The 17,296-nt window shown below is 38.3% G+C and overlaps 1 protein-coding gene and 1 non-coding gene across 3 annotated transcripts in view; one reads left to right on the plus strand and one right to left on the minus strand.

Moving 5' to 3' along the window:
- The window catches only part of SPAG16 (sperm associated antigen 16), a 1,095,180-nt gene that overhangs the window by 442,239 nt on the left and 635,645 nt on the right, over positions 1-17,296 (plus strand). The gene's annotated exons all lie outside the window — the stretch shown is intronic.
- Positions 14,295-14,420, minus strand: LOC133236309 (small nucleolar RNA SNORA11). The gene has a single exon (XR_009732833.1). It is a non-coding gene; the product is annotated as a small nucleolar RNA SNORA11 (small nucleolar RNA).

Raw genomic sequence — 17,296 nt, forward strand, 5'->3', positions numbered from 1 at the left:
CTCTAGCTGTGTTGCTCTTCCAATAATGTTCCTTGCTTCCAGCAATGTTCCTACTTCTTAGTGAAAAAATAAATCTTAAAGAAAGTCCTCAATGTCCTGCTGCTGTGTCTCTAAAACTCACATACAACTTGCCAGTGATTTCCTTCCTATTAAAATGGTAGCATCTTCCTTCAGGGGCTTCCCTAGGCAGTCACAGGAGGGCTGTATTCCACCCTCTTCAACATTCTCAGAGCTCTAAGCAAATTTTTTTTGTCCCAGTCTTATATTTTCATTGAGATTGTCTCCTTCATCTCCTTTTGATTCTTCCAGTTGATGTTTAAAAACAGGTGGTTCTTCCTATCAGATGAGATAGCACCAAAAACATGCAAAACGAGAACAACAAAACATGCTAACCTTTATTCTGCATATATCCTTCAGCTACCATCTTTTCTCTTTCCTCCCATTTAAAGTCAATTTTTTGTTGTCAATTGTCACTTGCCACCTCACCTTACTATCTACTCACTCTGAATAAATAGATCATCACCTAGCTCTTGCACACATAATTTACTCTCAAATTTACTTCTAAATAGCCTCTACTTGTTGTTTGTATGTGACAACTTTAATATCCTTTGAAAAATACTTTGAGAACTGATTTCAAATTTCTTCATTTCTGTGGTTTAAATGACTTATAGTTTACATACACAAGTGATTGCTGTAAGCACTGAGAACAATTCAAAGAAGAAATCTCTAAAAGCATTAAATAAAGGAAGATTTTTATTTTCATTTCAGTTCAGGAAGTCGCACAGTTGTGTCCGACTCTTTGTGTCCCCATGAACCACAGCACACCAGGCCTCCCTGTCCATCACCAACTCCCTGGAGCTCACCCAAACTCATGTCCATTGAGTCGGTGATGCCATCCAGCCATCTCATACTCTGTCGTCCCCTTCTCCTCCTGCCCTCAATCATTCCCAGAATCAGGGTCTTTTCAAATGAGACAGTTCTTCGCATCAGGTAGCCAAAGTATTAGAGCTTCAGCTTCAACATCAGTCCTTCCAATTAACACCCAGGCCTGATCTCCTTTAGGATGGATTGGTTGGATCTCCTTGCATTCCAGGGGACTCTCAAGAGTCTTCTCCAACACCAAAGTTCAAAAGCATCAATTCTTTGGTGCTCAGCTTTCTTCACAGTCCAACTCTTACATCCATACATGACTACTAGAAAAACCATACCCTTGACTAGATGGACATTTGTTGACAAAGTAATGTCTCTGCTTTTCAATATGCTATCTAGGTTGGTCCTAACTTTCCTCCCAAGGAGTAAGCGTCTTTTAATTTCATGGCTGCAATCACCATCTGTAGTGATTTTGGAGCCCAAAGACTTAAATTCAGCCACTGTTTCCCCATCTGTTTGCCATGAAGTGATGGGACCAGATGCCATGATCTTAGTTTTCTGAATGTTGAGCTTTAAGCCAACTTTTTCACTCTCCTCTTTCACTTTCATCAAGAGGCTCTTTAGTTTTTCTTCACTTTCTGCCATAAGGGTAGTGTCATCTGCATATCTGAGCTTATTGATATTTCTCCTGGCAATCTTGATTCCAGCTTGTGCTTCTGAATCCAGCCCACCATTTCTCATGATGTACTCTGCATATAAGTTAAATAAGCAGGGTGACAATATACAGCCTTGACATACTCCTTTTCCTATTTGGAACCAGTCTGTTGTTCCATGTTCAGTTCTAACTGTTGCTTCCTGACCTGCATACAGGTTTCTCAAGAGGCAGGTCAGGTGGTCTGGTATTCCCTTCTCTTGAAGAATTTCCCACAATTTATTGTGACCCACAATAACTCTGGGAGTTGGGTATGGACAGGGAGGCCTGGTGTGCTGTGATTCATGGGGGTCACAAAGAGTCAGACACGACTGAGCGACTGAACTGAATTGAACTAAACTGAAGTGCTAGACTTGAAAAAACTGAACTGAGTGGATTTGAATATGCATTGCTTCTCAAATGTCTTAGGTTGGTTTCTTTTTTAAAATAGCTAATACCTTTAAATATAACTAGGTCTTCTGTTCACAAACATCATCCATTAAATTAACTAGCTCAGTTGGTAAAGAATCTGCCTGCAATGCAGGAGACCTTTGTTCAATTTCTGGGTCAGGAAGACCCACTGGAGAAGGGATAGGCTATCCACTCCAATATTCTTGGGCTTCCCTTGTGGTCAGCTGGCAAAGAATCTGCCTGCAATGTGGGAGACCTGGGTTCAATTCCTGGGTTAGGAGGATTCCCTGGAGAAGGGAGAGGTTACCCACCCCAGTATTCTGGCCTGGAGAATTCCATGGACTGTATATATAGTCCATGGGGTTGCAAAGAGTTGGATACAACTGAGCAACTTTCACTTACATCAAATCTAGATTTAAGAAACTCTTCAACTTTTTATAAAGTATAATAAAGACTTCTCATTACATCAGTGAGGTATGTTTAAAGGACCAGGGTGTTTTGAATTAGAGTTCAAACTTTGTCCTTAAGTATTCATTTTATTCCTATTCAGAATACTCTTAATATAAGGGAATTTCTTGGATAAGTTCCTATTGTATTCTTAAAAACTCGCTGGATTTGAAATGAAAATTATTTTAATTACCATGACAGAAAAATCAATATATTATTTCTTTCCGGTAGTTTGTTTTATATGAGTTCTTTTAAGAAGTGAAATTATATCGGATATAACATATGCACATTATACAGTTTTAGCATGTAAGTGGTAGCTCAAGTCATAATGATAGCTCTATTTTATAAGCTTTATTTTAAAACAAAGTATCTAGTCTTTCTGCAAAGAGAAAGGAGTACTAAAAATAGATTCTTAGTTTTCTACATGTTCTCTTTCCTAGTCTTTGTTCTTATGCTTTGTCTTTTCCATTACCTCCTGTTGATTATTTTATTTTTTAATTAACTTATTTTAATTGGAGGCTAATACTTTACAATATTGTGGTGGTTTTTTCCATATATGTACATGAATCAGTCATGGGTGTACATGTGTCCCCCATCCCGAACCTCCCTCCCCATCCCATCCCACTGGGTTGTCCCAGTGCGCCGGCCTTGCGTACCCTGTTTCATGCATCAAACTTGGACTAGTCATCTATTTCACATATGGTAATACAATAGTTCAATGTTATTCTCTCAAATAATCCCACCCTTGTCTTCTCCCACAGAGTCCAAAAGTCTGTTCTTTATATCTGTGTCTCTTTTGCTGTCTTGCATATAGGGTTGTCGTTACCATCTTTCTAAATTCCATATATATGTGTTAATATACTGTATTGGTGTTTTTCTTTCTGAGTTGCTTCACTCTGTATAAAAGACTCCAGCTTCATCCACCTCATTACAGCTGATTCAAATGATTATATTATTTTAATTTAAACTCTGTTTCCAAAATTCTTACCTCCAGACAGTTGTTGAGATGGGGGAAATAAAATTGTTGGACTGGGTGACATTTTACAGAATATACTAAATGTTTCACAAGTTACATGGATACATTTTATTTAATACTTTCTAAAGCATTTTTTCATTTAATTCTTATAGCAATCCTTGAAAACAAGCAATAATATTATATGCCCTGAATCTTACAATGGAAGAAACAGATTTAGATTTATAAACGGAATAACACATGAGATTATAGTTAATAAGGGACTTATAATTGAAACACAGTTTCTAATTCTGTCTTAATGCAGTCTTAAATTTCATGTTTTGACTTCTCTGTAGGGATAAATGACATGAATCTAAAGCTTTAGATTATCCAAAATTCATTTAAATTTGGCTTTAGAATGTTTTCTGTTTGGTCACTGTTAAAACTAATATGTAGGTTAAAACTAATATGTAGGTTGAAGGTGAAAGATTGGTGTGATAATGAGAGCCTATAAGAATAAAATCCAGTGCATTTAAATGACAAGTGAGCCCCCCTTAAGTATACTGTTGAAGATAATTGAGAGTTCATTCTAAAAGTCTAGGACAGTTCTGTCCAATGTGATAGTTGTGAGACAGAGCCTATAAATATTGCAGGTAATGAGATCCAATGATTAGCAATAATTAAAGATTCATATTAGCAGATTTTGGAAATTATTTTCAAGTGATTGGACTCAGATTAATGTTAAACATAAGCTGTTTACATAACAGTATATAAAAGTCTATTGTAATTAATCAATACATAAAATTGATACTGTTAGTACTAGTCGTTTCTACAGATTTATGTTTTTACATTGGAAAGGAACCTTAAATTCCTATGCTTTCAAGCTTTTCCTAGTTGTTATTAATAGATCCCTTATCTAAAAAGATCAAATTTCTGCCTTCTGAAAATAGACACCCTTTTATCATAAGTTATATACAAACTCATACTTGCTCATTCCTGTTCACATTAATAAAACTAGTGGCATAAATAAATAGATGACATTTATCATCATTTATATATGTCTTCAAATCTGGTTATATAAAAAATAGTTATTTTCAAAACAATCATAAAAGAATATTGAACTACAAAATAAAGGAGTGAAGAAGAATCTGTGCTTGTTTTTTGTGGAGTAAAGGCTTTCTATAGTTCCTAATTTATGATTCTAAGAATCAGCTGACTTTGAGATGATTATGCATTCTTTGGCAAAACAGATCTGAAAGCTGTCACTAATTCTGTCATTTATTCTCATTGTTTTCACTGTGCACTAAAAGATTAACAGTAAAAATTGTATTTTGGAAGATTGACAGATTGTTTAGGCTTATGCTACTTTAGTTCCACAGTCAAATGCGTTTTGCACAACGCAAGGTACACAGTGTTTTTCAGGGCAACAAAATAAGTCGCACATCATTCCACACTGTCCAGACAACCTTCTTTCAAGCCAGGAAGATGAAAGAACTAAAGGTCAGTTCCAAATACAGTAAGGTAAAGAAAATGAGGCCACGTATGAGACAGTAGGAGAGAAGGAAGTTGGAAGAGCAAGATGGCAGGAACAGAGAGTCTGAGATGGAACCCTGAGATTGCCAAATTGCTGTTCTCAATCTCATTTATTTATGGTCCCTGAATTAGGAGCAAATTTGGAAGGAGATGAAAGTATTCTAAGCTTAGAAATAATTGAGCTCCTGATAGTGATTGTGGGAACCACATATTCAGTGTGAATAGTAATTTGCTTATTTGACAAGATTTGAGTTTGCTCTATTCATGTATAAAATCAGAGTGATACACTTTATAAATGCCAAGTCACATTGTTATAAATTCCATATAAACAGTAGGCATTTACATTTGGTCCTCCATATCCAGGGATATTCACAGATTCAACCAACCATGAAATGAAAATATTTGGGGAAAAATTTCTAGAAAGTTTTAAAAATAAAAACTTGAATTTGCTACATGCCAGCAGCTGTTTACCCAGCATTTCCATTGTGCTAGGTTTTTATTTATTTATTTTTTTATTGAACTATATTTGACATACAGCTTTGTGTTACTTTCAGGTGTAGAGCAAAGTGATTTAGTTATATATGAGTATACATATATATTATTTTTCAGATTCCTTTCCATTATAAGTTATTGACTTTACTTCCCTGTGCTATAAAAAAGGTTCTTGCTGTTTATCTTTTTTTATACATACTAGTGTATGCTTGTTAATTTCAAACTCCTAAATTATCCCTCCCCCACTTTCCCCTTTGATAACCATGTTTGTTTTCAATGTTTGTGAATCTGTTTTTGATTTTGTAAATAAGTTCATTTGTAATAAGTAATCTAGAGATGCCTCAAAGCATTTGGGGGGATGTGCATAGGTTATATGCATATACAGTACCATTTACTATAAGGGTCTTGAACATCCATGGAATTTGTATCCATGGGCAGGGAGGGTTCTGGGATAGTCACCTGGGGAATAGAGGGACTGCTATGCTTAATTAAGTATAGGTCATTTATGGAAAATTACCACTTTCTCATGTCATCAAAACACAAAAGACTGATTGAAAAGAATGTGAGGAAAGCCCATGTATTTTGGTTTGCATTTTGCTTATGCTATAAGGAAAAGACTTAGTTCTTTTCCCACTAATCTTCTCATACAGGAGCTTTTTAGCCATAGGCGATGGTTTTGAGGACTTGGTCTTCATGATGAGAGATGATGGGGAAGAACGTTTTCAATCTTGGCAGAATCCTGATTGGCTCCTCAGTAGTGACTATTAGACAGACATCAGGACAGGGAGAGGTCAGTCAGACAAAAGGAGATATACAAAAGTGTTCAGTTCAGTTCAGTCGCTCAGTCGTGTCTGACTCTTTGTGACCCCACGAACCGCAGCACGCCAGGCTTCCCTGTCCATCAGCAACTCCCGGAGTCTACTCAAACTCATGTCCATCGAGTTGGTGATGCCATCCAGCCATCTCATCCTCTGTCGTCCCCTTCTCCTCCTGCCCTCAATCTTTCCCAGCATCAGGGTCTTTTCCAATGAGTCAGCTCTTTGCATCAGGGGGCCAAAGTATTGGAGTTTCAGCTTCAGCATCAGTCCTTCCAGTGAACACCCAGGACTGATCTCCTTTTGGATGGACTGGTTGGATCTCCTTGCAGTCCAAGGGGTTCTCAAGAGTCTTCTCCAACACCACAGTTCAAAAGCATCAATTCTTTGGTGCTCAGCTTTCTTCACAGTCCAACTCTCACATCCATACATGACCACAGGAAAAACCATAGCCTTGACTAGACGGACCTTTGTTGGCAAAGTAATGTCTCTGCTTTTAAATATGCTATCTAGGTTGGTCATAACTTTCCTTCCAAGGAGTAAGCGTCACTCACAAAACCTTATTAACTATTTTGCTTGTGACTGACTCTCATACAAGTTACAGAGAAATCAAAAATTCTTCTAAAAACTACCCCCAAATCATTTATATTTTCTTACATGTATCAGCTTGCAATTCAGTTTCTTGTCATGATCTGACTGTATAACTCAGTAATTTTCTGAAATAAGCAACTATTCCTTTTTTTCCAGACATGGTTTAAAAAAATAACATTTTCTTTTGAGAAAAGCACCTACTTGGATTTTGGAAATAAAGACAGTAATGTATTTTTAATATTGATCTGAAAAAATGAACATCTGATCCCCTGAGAGAAATAATATTAAGCATACTTATTTTATAAAAGAAGTAAAAATGTTAAGAGAAATAAAATATATAAACTGTCTGTGATTATTCAGAGTTTAATTTGTACGCTTTTCATTTGGTGAATTATTCATATGCTTTTATTCTCTTTTTTCATCTTAATGCCTACGTTTCTCTATTTTTCACACCTCCCAGAAAAAAAAGTAGATTACAAATGCAGAAACAGAAGAAAATCCCCAAATCATATTCAAAATATTTATTTTTAGAATAGAAAGTTAAAAAAAAAAAAACTAGCATAGTAGGAAGTAAAATTACTAGGAAAGATCAGAGAGTTCTGAGCAGCTATTTTAAGTGTTTTAATTGATAGTCTTTTGTTTCAAATAGATTTTAGTCTAGAGTACTAATACTTAGGACTCTTTTGTTTGCTGTTTAAAACATGTATCTATTAATAGCTATAAAGTTAATATATCTCTATAAGTAGAAACAAGTGAATATTAGAAATTTTGAGGAAACCTTATAATTTCAATAAATGTAGGTTCCCTGCAAGTTGGAAGATGGACTGATCACCTTTAATGATCACCTGTGACAGCCATATGAAAAGAAAGTCCCTTGGAATATGGCAGGATGATAGATTGGATACAAATTACAGTTCTTAGGTAGAGTAGATCCGCCTTCTCCTGAGACAGTAATTTAAGATGATCCTACTAAAATGTAATGAGATGGTAATGAAGCATAGTAAATAAAAAGTGATACAAGATGTCTTATGACAAGGATTTGATGGTCTTATGTGCTAAGGGGCGGGGGGTGGTGCAAAGGTAAGAGCGAAGGAGAAAGATTTTACTTTTGAATTATTTTATAAGTCAAACCTCCTACTGTTTCAGTATTTTCCAAGAGGCTACCTGTGTAGCCTGAAAAGATAGAAAAACCCTAAATAGTTCCAGAGGTCCCAACTGAGCACCTAAAGTGCTCGCTGTGTTCTTCACAGCAGTTTCTTAATAAGAATTCTAGTCTCTTTTTCAGTGGTTCTTCCTACCTTCTTAACTTACAACTTTCTGCATCTTGGGGTCAAAAAAGTCCTTGAAGAGAAAACCATTGCTAAATATTGGGCTTATATCCCTGTGCCTTTCTTCTTTCCAGAATCCCTGCTGCTCAAATTTTGGTTTCTTTGGCAGCCATGAACTGCAGTTCATTATTTATAAATATTTATTGATTATCTATTACATACCAAGTACTGGACTAAAAGCTAGGTAAGAATTGAAAACAAAAACAGATATGGTCTTTGCCTTCATGCAATTTAAAATCTACTAGAGGACTTCCCTGGTGGGTCAGAGGTTAAAGCATCTGCCTCCAATGTGGGAGACCCAGGTTCGATTCCTGGGTCAGAAAGATCCTCTGGAGAAGGAAATGGTAACCCACACTAGTATTCTTGCCTGGAGAATCCCATGGACAGAGGAGCCTGGCGGGCTACAGTGCACGGGGTCGCAAAGAGTCAGACACGACTGAGTGACTTCACTTCACTTCAGAGGACAGACATAATCAAGTAATTGCTTAAATACAAGTAGAACTGAAATTGACATAAGTGAAAGGAACTACAAGGTGCTGCAAAACCATGTATTAGGTAAAACTGACTTTGCTACGAGGAGGTCAGGAGATGACACTTTAATTAAGGATGAGTAAGGGGAGGATGGACGTGAGTCTCAGTGAACTCCGGGAGTTGGTGATGGACAGGGAGGCCTGGCGTGCTGCGATTCACGGGGTCGCAAAGAGTCGGACACGACTGAGCGACTGATCTGATCTGATCTGATCTGAAGGGGAGGAGGCAGAGAAGACGATGGCACCCCGTTCCAGTATTCTTACCTGGAAAACCCCATGGACGGAGGAGCCTGGTGGGCTGCAGTCCATGGGGTGTCTAGAGTCGGACACGACTGAGCGACTTCACTTTCCCTTTTCACTTTCATGCATTGGAGAAGGAAATGGCAACCTACTCCAGTGTTCTTGCCTGGAGAATCCCAGGGACGGCGGAGCCTGGTGGGCTGCCGTCTATGGGGTCGCAAAGAGTCGGACATGACTGAAGCGACTTACCAGCAGCAGCAGCAGCAGCAAGGGGAGCAGGAGAGTGAAGAGCATTCCTGGAAAAGGGGGCACAGGTGCTAAAACTGTGTACCATGGAGAGAGTAAGAGATGGAGAGATGACCCGTGTTCCTAAAATGAGATAGAATTTTGGGAAATTCGATGTGTGATAGGTAAGATAATGCTGGAGGCCAGTTTATGCAGTGCCTTTTAAGCCACGCTAAGAAGCTTTGTCTTCATCCTCAGCACAAGAGAGGTCTTTGAAAGATTTCAAACAAAGGGATAATACAGTGAGAAATTCTTATTGGAAACAATGACCTGTATTTCATTAAGTATTATAATGTCAGTTTTGCTGTTGAAGAGTCTAAAATTCAGAGAGATTATCAGATATTCATGATCATAGCCCTATTAAGTGATAGAGTTGAGATGCAAACTCACACTTCTGTTTCTTGGCTTAGTGATCCTCTCTTTAACCCAAGTTGCTTTCTGTGAAACAAGAGCACACATGGAAAGGACTTAAAGGTAAATACTGCTGGTTCAGTTTGATGACCCCTGGAGAAGAGAGGTCAGTCTTAAGCTCTGTATTTTCAAACTAGAATAAAAAAGACCAGATTGGTGGAGAAATTGATGTTATGGCATATGGGGAATAGCTGCAGGAACTAGGTGACTTTCTGCTAAAGAGAAAGGTGAGTGGTTGTATCATGACAATTATCTTCGGATATTAAAGAATACAAATTTACTCTACAGGGCTCCATAGAGCTAACCAAGGCCAGTGGGGTTGATGTACAGGAAAGTACATTATAGGGTCTTAGAAGAATTCTCTGGGGATGGGTGTTGCCAAACTCCAGGACTGTAGTAGAATTTTTCTATTATGTAGAATATATGAGCAGAGCTTGATTGCTACTTGTGAACTACATTACAGAAAAAAATTATCCTTGGAGCAGATAAATGAACCCTGTGACACCTAATAGTTCTCCCAACTCATTTCTGTGATTCTCTGATATATAAATAATTAAATGTAGTATTTTGAATTTAAAATAAAATTTTAATTTTTTAAATGAAAAAACATGTAAAATATCATGTATGAAACGAGATGCCAGTCCAGGTTCGATGCACGATACTGGATGCATGGGGCTAGAGCACTGGGACCACCCAGAGGGATGGTATGGGGAGGGAGGAGGGAGGAGGGAGGAGGGTTCAGGATGGGGAACACATGTACACCTGTGGTGGATTCATTTTGATATTTGGCAAAACTAATACAATTATGTAAAGTTTAAAAATAAAATAAAATTAAAAATAAAATAAAATAAAAAAAAATAAATTGTTTAAAATGAAAAAAAAACAAGTATAAAAATATACTAAAATGTCTATAAGGCAAATAAATTTTCTCATATTTCAAATTACTCTTTAAAAAATATGTCTTCATGTAAAATGATTTTTAAAAGCTGAGTTCTATGTACTGTGGCAGATCAGACATACCAAGTTATATAAAAAAGATCAATTCCTTGAAAAGCTTTATTGAGAAATATTGATCATTAATTTAAAAAATTAGACATGCTATAAATTGCTGTATATGTACAATAAATGGAGTTTTATTATCCAGTTTTAATGTCTAACTTGATCGTTGCTTTAAAATTGATGCTTCCGTTGTTAGAATGCTGCTGCTGCTGCTGCTAAGTCACTTCAGTCGTGTCCGACTCTGTGCGACCCCATAGACGGCAGCCCACCAGGCTCCCCCGTCCCTGGGACTCTCCAGGCAAGAGTACTGGAGTTGGTTGCCATCTCCTTCTCCAGTGCATGAAAGTGAAAAATGAAAGCAATCGATTAGAATAAGGCATTGCTAATCTGCTCAGCATGAAGCTAGTAATGTTTCAAAAAACTACAGAGAGCATTGTCCTGTTAAAAAACAAAAAACTATAAATGTTGACGTTTTTCAAGTGAAGAATGATACCTGCAATCTGAGATGTTAATTTGTGATTGTTCACTGAGGCCTGTTTTACAGCCTTGTGACCAGTAATGAATATACCTTTTGCTTCTGCCACCAGATGGCAGAAGTAGGCATTATTAGCTAGGAGTTTACAGTTAAAGTGCTTTCATATTTTCTAGATAATTGAATTAAATCAAAACAGACAATCTGAATGTTTTTAATAGCTCTTGTGACAAGTTTGGTAATGGTAAGATGGAAAATATTAGCCAAGTGAGACTTTAGAATTAAATTCATTGTAATTTTTTAAGTATTCCCTTAGAATAGCAGCCACCTTTATTAAAAAAAAAAAAAAAAGTTTCACAATGAATTTCCATGGACATGTTTTAATGTGTTGTGTAAAATTTTAATTATTTCTTTATAAATTGCTGTGTCGATATAAAGGCAGTCAGTGGACCTATAAATAGGGGTAAATTTTAAAGCCAGTTGACATACAAATAGGGGTAAATTTTTAAGCGTTATGTACATGTAAAGGAAGAAATGTATAATATAGTTATTAAGATATTAATAGATGATTTAAAGGAAAATTTAGAAGTGTTCCAAATAAGATTCAAACAAGTGCATGTATATTAATATAAAATTACCTGACAAACCTTAATAAGATAAAAAGATATTAAAATTAATTTATCTAGATCCTATTACAAAAGGATACATGACTTCTTCAATAAATAGCAAATGCTGTGACTTATCAAGAGATGTTTTTAAGGATCAGGAGGCATTAACTTGTTTTCAATATCAATTTATATTTTTCATATCCATTCACATTTTCTGAAAAATCCTGCTTCCTCGTGTCCTATTAACTCTTCAGCCCTCCATATCTGACTTATCATCCTACCCATGATAAAGGAAATATTCATATCTAGTAAGTTTATCTGGTTAGAGTCATTTATAAGGACAGTTTCTTTGCCACCCAACAGATTGTTTTGATTTTAAACTCACAGTAGCAAGTGACGAAACTGACTGTACTTTCCTTCTGAAAACATGCTGTTTCCTTGCCTTGCATAATACCACACTGCTCCATATCCCTTTTTACATTCCCTTTTATTTTAGTCTCTTTGGTGGGACGGGCTTCTGGTCCTTTACACTACCTGCAGATGTCAGAGACATACAACAATTTGTTTTCTCTCTCAACATTTCTTTATGTGGTGTCATTCATTCTTTTGTCTCTAAAGGTTACCTCTGTGGTGAAGTCTCCCAGACTAGCCTAGTCACTCCCACCCTAGCCCATTTATCTCCATTGACCTCCAGGCTCATATCAATTTCCTCCTTGAAATGATTGTCTTTTATTCTAGTATTGATACATTTCCCCTTTGGATGTCACTGACTTTATGTAGAGGCTAGATTAGTTTTACTGCATAGCCTTCTACTTTGTGGTAAAAATGTAAAAAAAATATGCTACAATAAAAACCACAACCTACATTTTTATCACAAGTTAAAACAAAAGATGACTGTACACTAGAGTGTACAGTTGTGAAGTATCACAACTCTCCTTCAGATGTAGGATATTTTTATGAGATAAATTTGTGATTTTATTAGCCAGTATAAATTTACAGTGACCTGTAAACTTTTTTGATCTAAAAATTTTATTTTGCATCACAGTTCAACAAACACACGTGCATAATGCATTGTTGTTGTTTAGTCGATAAGTCATGTCCAACTCTTTTGCAACCCCAAAGAATATAGCTTGCCAGGCTCCCCTGTCCATGGGATTTCCCAGACAAGAATACTATAGTGAGTTGCTGCTTCCTTCTCCTGGGTATCTTCCCAACCCAGGGATGGAAACTGTGACTCCTGCTTGGCAGGCAGATTCCTTCCCACTGAGCCACCAGGGAAGCCATATTGGGCTCCAAAATCAAATCACTGCAGAGGGTGATTGCAGCCATGAAATTAAAAGACGCTTACTCCTTGGAAGGAAAGTTATGACCAACCTAGATAGCATATTCAAAAGCAGAGACATTACTTTGCCCACAAAGGTCCGTCTAGTCAAGGCTATGGTTTTTCCAGTGGTCATGTATGGATGTGAGAGTTGGACTGTCAAGAAAGCTGAGCACCGAAGAATTGATGCTTTTGAACTGTGGTGTTGAAGAAGACTCTTGAGAGTCCCTTGAACTGCAAGGAGATCCAACAAGTCCATTCTGAAGGAGATCAGTCCTGCGTGTTCACTGGAAGGATTGATGCTGAAGCTGAAACTCCAATACTTCAGCCACCTCATGCAAAGAGCTGACTCATTGGAAAACACCCTGATGCTGGGAGGGATTGAGGGCAGGAGGAGAAGGGGACAACAGAGGATGAGATGGCTGGATGGCATCACTGACTCAATGGACGTGAGTGTGGGTAAACTCTGGGAGTTGGCGATGGACAGGGAGGCCAGGCATGCTGCGATTCATGGGGTCACAAAGAGTCGGACATAACAGCAACTGAACTGAACTGAAACATATATAAAAATGAAACAAAAGTTTCACCAAAAACAATCCTTGAGTGTTAATTTTTTTGAAACATTTTTTTTTTTAAAGCAGTCTTAGGCATACAACACATCTAATAGAAAGTACAGAAATTCCCCCATGTACCCCCTCCCGTTACATGTATAGCCATTATCAGCAGAGTGGTACCTTTTTAAAAAAACCAAAAATGAACTCCATTGAACACATTATAATCACCAAGGTGCTCAGTTCATCTCAGGGTCCACTTTAATGAAGTGAATAGTGTTTACATTCCATGCATTTGGACAGAAGTATAATGACATATAGCCTTCCCTTAAGGCTCTGATGACAAAGAATCTGCCTGCAATGCAGGAGACCTGAGTTCCATCCCCGCATTGAGATGGATATAATGACATGTATCCATCATTATAATATCATTCAAAATGTTTTCACTGCTCATAAAAAATTCTGTACTCTGTATTCCTCTCGCCATGAACCTCTGGCTACTATTGATCTTTTTACTGTCTCCATAGTTTTGCCTTTTCCAGAATGGCATATAGTTGGAACCTATTTTTAATTTTTTTCTCTCTCCTTGAAAAGAGAGGTTCAAACCCTTATAGGACCATTTATGGCCCACCAGAACCAAACACACTCTAGGTGGCAAGCTTCCCCACTGAATACTGTAGCTTTTCTTCCAGTATCGAGTCCTGTCCCACTGGTCCTGCCTAGCAGCCACATAGAGGTACAGGGGTCACCCCCTAGTTATTCATAGGAAGGTCATACATTTTGTGTCCCTTGTCACAATGAACCCAGATTCCTGTCAGCTGTGTTGTAAGCACATGAGCCATTTCTTCAGGTCCCCTTCTGTGAGCATACCCACAGGACTAAGATATTAATAAAGGATTTTGAAAATTTATTTCTGTATAGAGCAGAAGGAGCTATACAACTGAGGTATGATTTAATTTACCAATTAGACTATTCAGGGCTCAAATGTAAACTTGAGCTAGTGCATGCATGCTCAGTAATGTCTAACTCTTTGTGACCCCATGGACTGTAGCCCACCAGGCTCCTCTGTGGGATTTTCCAGGCAAGAACACTGGAGTGGGTTGCCATTTCCTACTCCAGGGGATCTTCCCAACCCAGGGATTGAACCTTTGTCTCTTGAGTCTCCTGCATTAGGTGGACGGGTTCTTTATCACTGCAGTCACCCCAGTGCATGTTAATTCACACATGTCTTAATTCATAAATTTTTTAACGTAGGGATTCTTAGTTTATACTGGTTGTTTTTTATATGAAAATACCTATGTACTTGCATATATCTCTAATGCATATTTTACACTTATTGTTTAATCTGGCTTGGAGTGGGAAACTGCCAAGAGTCATTCTCCCTGCAAGGCTAGTTAGTGGCCTATGACATGTCTTGGTGTGAAATATTTTGCCCAGCTGAAAACAGGAATGCAGCAATGGAAATTCTGATGAGAAGAATGTGAGATATACAAATTTTGGCAAATTAAAAAATTTTGAGAATGTAGTTGGAAGTCCATAAGACATTATGACATTGTAAGGCAGGTGTGGAGAAAAAGAGAGTGAGGGGCACAGTCAGGAAAGAAAAGGGAAATTTATTAGAGGAAGATGATAGGGTGATTGGCCCTTAAGAAGAACCAGCATCTGCCTTTCTGACAGGGTCTTTCTTATACCCCTCCAATGAAAAATTCTCTGAAGGGATGGTTAATTTTTAGCCTGTAGCTGAATCCTGCAGTCATGTAGCCAGAGGTCTGGAATCCGGTGGTCTCGTAGCCTTGAGAAGGTAGATGGCAGTGGGAAAACAGAATGTTACTTGGGAAATTTGGTCAGTTTCAAGCGTCACTGTGACTTTATTCTTTGTGAGGTCAACATAATGAGCCATTTTAACAATAAGCCTCCATGTAGACCCTATCAAACATGAGCCTTCAGAAAAGACAAGATAATATAAAAGATAAAAGTCTTCCAGAGAATATATTTATCTCCTAACTGTATCCAAATGACACAGATGTGGGGACATGTCACCTCTTCAAAGAAGGAAAATCTCAGGTTAGCCATTTGATGAGAGAGTTTGAAGATACAGAGAACACATCAGAAGGGCTTGAGAAAAGGAAGTCAGCATAGCAGGAAGATTAAGGAACAAAGAATATCAGAGCATGAGGGTTTGGGAAAATATTTGCCTTTAGTTTGGTGGTGGAGGGTTGCTGGGATGGTGGCATAACTAATATTACTTGGCTTTGAAGCCAAATCCAGCATGTGAATCTCAGCATTTTGGGTGAAGTAGAAAAGAACAGCTTTATTGCTTTGTCAGGCAGAGGGGGACACAATGGACTAAATCCCTCAAAACTGGAGAGGATGGTGAGGAATTTCACAGTAATAGTTCAAAGAGGGCATGATCAATTCATGAGCATTCTTCTGATTGGCTGGTGGTGAAGTAAGTGGGAGTCAGCATCGTCAACCTTCTGCTTCCAACGGGTCTGGGATCTGTGTGGTTGTGGGCAGGTAGTTAACTTCTCCCACCTGGTAGGGATTTCAGTATCTGGAAAACAGCTCAAAGATACTGACAAACCTAGACAGCATATTAAAAAGCAGAGACATTACTTTACTGACAAAAGTCTGTCTACTTAAAGCTATGGTTTTTCCAGTAGTCATGTATGGATGTGGGAGTTGGACCATAAAGAAAGCAGAGTACCGAAGAATTGATGCTTTTGAACTGTGGTGCTGGAGAAGACTCTAGCATCAATCCTTAAGGAAATCCTAAAGGAAATCAGTCCTGAATATTCATTGGAAGGACTGATGTTGAAACTCCAATAATGTGGCCACCTGATGCGAAGAACAGACTCATTTGAAAAGACCCTGATGCTGGGAAAGATTGAAGGCAGGAGGAGAAGGGGATGACAGAGGATGATATGGTTGGATGGCATCACCAACTCTATGGACATAATTTTGAGTAGGCTCTGGGAATTGATGATGGACAGGGAAGCCTGGCATGCTGCGGTCCATGAGTTTGCAGAGTCTGACACAACTGAGTGAATAAACTGAACCTAACTTAGGGGGAGCCAGAACATGCCCGGAGGCTGGATTTTTGTTTCTTTTGACTGTTCCTCCCTTGCCTTTCAGCATCCCCTCCCTTCCCTAATTAGCAACTGTTTGAACCTGCTTCTTGGTACTCAAGGAAGATCTTGGAGGCTTAAAGAAGCCTATTTCCTTTAATAAAAGAAGCCTATTTCCTTTAGTCAAAGAAATGGGAGATACAGAAAGGCTGTTGTGTCCAGGAGCCCCACAGGGTCATGCTTGGTTTCAGCTTCAGGTATTCGGATATCGGCTTCAGATGTTTTGATTGCGGAACTGGTTGAGAGTCTCAAATATCTGGTCCACTGTTAGTAGGAATGTGAAGGTGCTGATACTTCAAACTTGTTCTCAGTGTCTTATTGTTCAGAAGTACATTTCTATTCTGGAACAGTGAGCAGGGTCCTGTAGGTTTCCTAGGTGGCTCAGTGGTAAAGAATTCGCAGGCCAACCAGGAGAGGTGGGAGACTGTTTGATCCTAGGTCAGGAAGATCCCTTGGAGGAGGAAGTGGAAACCCACTCCAGTATTCTTGCTGGGAAATCCCATGGACAGAGGAGCCTGTAGGGCTACAGTCTGTGGGGTCTCAAGGAGTTGAACATGACTTAGTGACTGAGCCCAGTGATGAGTAAGGACTACTGTGAGGACTGTGGGGTAGCGTTTGGCC

The sequence above is a fragment of the Bos javanicus genome, chromosome 2, assembly GCF_032452875.1.
Source record: "Bos javanicus breed banteng chromosome 2, ARS-OSU_banteng_1.0, whole genome shotgun sequence".
NCBI classification, from domain to species: domain Eukaryota; kingdom Metazoa; phylum Chordata; class Mammalia; order Artiodactyla; family Bovidae; genus Bos; species Bos javanicus.